The sequence below is a fragment of the Mobula birostris genome, chromosome 8, assembly GCF_030028105.1.
Source record: "Mobula birostris isolate sMobBir1 chromosome 8, sMobBir1.hap1, whole genome shotgun sequence".
NCBI lineage: Eukaryota > Metazoa > Chordata > Chondrichthyes > Myliobatiformes > Myliobatidae > Mobula > Mobula birostris.
Genome location: NC_092377.1, coordinates 126,357,837 through 126,362,368, shown reverse-complemented (window position 1 = coordinate 126,362,368; position 4,532 = coordinate 126,357,837).

Sequence of the window (4,532 nt, the reverse complement as noted above, 5' to 3'; positions counted from 1 at the left end):
GCTCTTGGCTCCATCCCTCCCCCTCATGTCTTCTCCTATCATTTTGGATCTCCCCCTCCCCCTCTCAAATCTCTTACTCACTCTTCCTTCAGTTAATCCTGCCGAAGGGTCTCAGCCTGAAACGTTGACTGCACCTCTTCCTAGAGATGCTGCCTGGCCTGCTGCGTTCACCAGCAACTTTGATGTGTGTTGCTTGAATTTCCAGCATCTGCAGAATTCCTGTTGTTTGCTTCCATCCTTGGACTCACTTCACCACGTACGCTGTCAGAGCAGTGCTGCCGGGATAATCAAGGACACGACCCACCCAGCCAACACACTTTTCGTCCCTCTTCCCTCCAGGAGAAGGCTCAGGAGCTTGAAGACTCGTATGGCCAGATTTGGGAACAGCTTCCTTCCAACTGTGATAAGGCTGCTGAACGGATCCTGACCAGGATCTGGGCCGTACCCTCCAAATATCCGGACCTGCCTCTCGGTTTTTTGCACTACCTTACTTTCCCTTTTCTATTTATAATTTATAATTTAAATTTTTAATATTTGCTATTGATTTGTACTCCAGGGAGCAGGAAGCGCAGAATCAAATATCGGTGTGATGATTGTACACTCCAGTATCAATTGTTTGGTGACAATAAAGTAATAAAGTATCCTTACTGCCACGTGGCACACGCAGCAATCCCAAGATTATTACCTTTGAGGTCCTGCTTCTCAGCTTCCTTCCCAACACCCTGTATTATTTTTTCAGGACCTCCTTCCTTTTTCTACCCATGCTGTTGGTACCGATATGTACCAAGACTTCTGTCTGCTTATCCTCTGTTTTCAGGATATTGTGGATGCGTCCAGAAACACTGAAGACCCTAGCACCTCGGAGGCAAACTATCATCTGTGTTTCCTTTCTGCATCCACCAAATGGTCTATCTGTCCCCCTGACTATGGAGTCCCCTATCACTGCTGCCATCCTCCTCAGTTCCCTACCACAGGGCCAGACTCAGTGCCAGAGGCACAGACGCTGTTACTTCCCCCAGGTAGGTCGTTGTCCCCCCTAACAGTACTCAAACTGGAGTACTTATTGTTGAGGGGGATGGCCACAGGGGTGGTCTGCACTATCTGTCTTTCTCCTGACAGTCACCCATTTATCTGCCGCCTGTAGCCTTGGGGTGACTCCCTCCCTGTAGCTCCTGTCTATCACCTCCTCACGTTTCCAAACAAGCCGAAGGTTATCAAGCTGCAGCTGCAGTTCCCTAACTCAGTCTCCAAGGACCTGCATCTCGAGGCACCTGGTGCAGATGTGGCCATCGGGGGAGGCTGGAAGTCTCCTGCAAATCCCATAGCTGACCCCCAGAACAGAACACGGGTTCTGTGTACATAACACCCATTCTCTCTAGAGTTAAATAAGAAATGAACTCAAACTACTTACCTTGCCCCATCCTGTTCTTGTCAAAGCCTCATTGACCCTGCCTCAGACTATACCGATGTTGACCACTCCCACAATTACTTCTCTTTTATAGAGACTGTGTCTTTAAAAGCTTTTTGCCAGAGCTGCCCAGGAAAGCTTCTGTTGTGTCCGTGCAGTACTCCAATGAACATATCTGTATGTTTTTGCAGATTTGCCATTGATAACTTTAGACTGCAGATCTACACTATGTTCTGAACTATTCAACTGATTTATTATTCCCTGCTCCATTTGTTGCTGTTCATTCAATCTTTTTGTACAATTACTAATTATATAAATCTTGTTTAACTGCCTCTCCCACATTGCTGTTCCTGGTAGTCGGACTCTGTGTGTCAGGGCACTGGAGCAGGGATCCAATTGCAGACCCAGTACTGTGCACACAGTGATATTAATTGAGTAACAAACCCCAAGGTGCAAACAAAGTCAGCATCAAAGTTCAGGCAGAGATCAAAAACATCAGAGAAATCCAAAAACCAGTATCAGGAAACAGGCAGAGTCAATATTCAGACAGACAGAGTGCAGATATCTATGCTGGATAGGCTCAGGAAAATTCACTGGCATGATCTTGTGAAAACGTAGAACTGAAATACGCTGAGCAATAAACAGTGAGGCAGGTGATAGGTGGAGCACAATGAGACACATGTGGCAGCAATACAGGTAATAATGAGAAACAGGTAAGAGATGGAGTAGTCAGTAATACAGGGGCCGGGACAATAAGACATGTTAAAAGAACGCACTGGAGAAAGTATTGTGATTCAATCGGAAACACAACTCAAGTAGGAGAGGTGTGGGGGATGATAAAAGGGGTGGGAGGGGACAGGACAGGAGAGAGTGGAGGCACCCAGTTCTGGTTGATGGAACTGTGACTGCAGTAACAAATAAGGAAAAGGCAGAGTTGTTGGCAAACACTTTTGTTATGGTATGTAGTTCCGATAATTTGTCTGAGAAGGAAAGAAGAGGTAGAGAGAGAACAAAAGCTAAAAATATGGAGGCTTTATGTAGGAAAACTAACCTTGACGGTGTGCAAGATGTCCCTTTCAGCATGGGAGAATTAAGAAAGGCACTAGATAAAACAGAAAAGACTGCGCCAGGTAAGGATGAAATATGTTATAGTATGATCAAACACTTGAGTGAAGGAAGTCTGGAGAAACTACTGCTCCTGTATAACAAAGTCTGGGATGAAGGGAGAATAACAGGGAGCTGGAAAGAGGCAATAATTATTCCAATAAGGAAACCTGGGAAAGATGCCAGCAGGCCAGAAAACTACAGGCCAATTGCCTTGATGTCATATGTATGTAAACTTATGGAACATATGATAAATGTGAGGTTAGTGTACTTCTTGGAAAGCAGAGGAATGGTGGCTATGTATCAAAGCAGGTTCAGGAAAGGAAGGAATACTATGAATCCAGTGTTGTGTCTAGAGGATGAAATAAGAAAAGCTCAGGTAAATAAAGGGACAGTGGTTGCAGTTTATTTTGATATTGAGAAAGCTTATGATATATTATGCAAAGAGGGGCTCCTAATCAAGCTACATTTAATGGGAATTGGGAGGGGGGCAATGTTCAATTGGGTTAAGGACTTTCTAAACGGGAGAACTATTCAAGTGAAGATAAGATCAGAGCTATCAAGCCAGTATGTTGTAGAAAACGGGACGCCTCAGGGGAGTGTAGTGAGTCCAACTTTATTTTCCATTTTGATAAATGATATATTCGTAAATATTCCAACGGAAGTGGGAAGGTCATTGTTTGCAGATGACGGGGCTTTGTGGAAAAGAGGGAGAAATATTGAACATAGAGTTACGAAAATGCAAGATGGAATTAATCAAGTTGAAGAGTGGGGGACAAAGTGGGGTGTTAAATTTTCAGTGGATAAGACAAAAGCCATGTTCTTTACAAGGAAAATGTTCAGGGGACTTAATTTGAATCTGTATGGGAGTAACCTGGGGAGAGTTGAAAGTTTTTGGTTTTTGGGAATGCACTTTGACCTGAGATTAACATGGAGAGAACATGTTAGATACGTAGTTAGTAAATGTAAAAATGTGGTAAATGTCACGAGGTGTCTTGCTGGATTGGAATGGGGTGCTGATGTTGCATCACTGAAGTATATTTACGTAGTATTAATAACATCAAGATTAGACTATGAAAGTACTGTATACGGGTCAGCAGCAAAATCTGTGCTGGCAGAACTGGATATTGTGCAAGCTCGGGCTCTAAGGCTGTGCTTGGGAGTGGTTAGAACTTCCCCAGTGTGTGCACTCCAAGTTGAAGCAAATGAGATGCCATTGGGGCTGTGACGTAAACAGCTGAAGGCCAGTTACTGGATTAATTTAAGGGGGCATGGTGATAGCCATCCTACAAAAAGGGTGTTGCAGACATGCTGGGAGAAGGAGAGGTCACAAAAAGAAAGTTTTGGCTGGACAGGAGAGCAAACAGCAAAAGATATGGGTGTATACGATAAAGAGTTTTGTCCAAGTGTGGTGTGGCCTATCAGACCTTTCTGGGTATTAGAAAATCCCTCTGTAGATTTGGAATTGCTTAAGATTAAGCACAGTAATAAGATGGCTGATATACTCAGTAAATATCACAGTTATAGGGAATGTAAATATAAAGACATACAGATTTTTATTGATGGATCAAAGGATCCAGAAACAGGTGCGACAGGGTCTGCAATTGTTGTACCAAGTTATTGAGTGGAGATTAGCAAGAGAACACCTGATTGCTTGAGTGTATATGCAGTTGAAATGTTTGCCATATTGTTAACACTAGAATGGAGTGAGCAGGTTGATTGTAATAATATTGTGATATGTAGCGATTCTGTATCGGCCCTTGCAAGCATTAAGGCGGGTACAGCTAGAGGTCACCAGGATCTGCTTTATGAGATCCTGTTCGCAAATTCAAGACTGGCTAGACAAGGCAAAAATATTGCATTCATGTGGGTTCCAGCACATTCGAGTATTATGGGAAATGAGACAGCAGATAGGCTGGCAGAAGCAGCAGTCAAAAAAGGATCTGTAGAGGTCAATATTAAACTATTAAAATCAGAGGGGAAGAGCACAGTGTGGAGAAGGATAAATCAACAGAGGCAG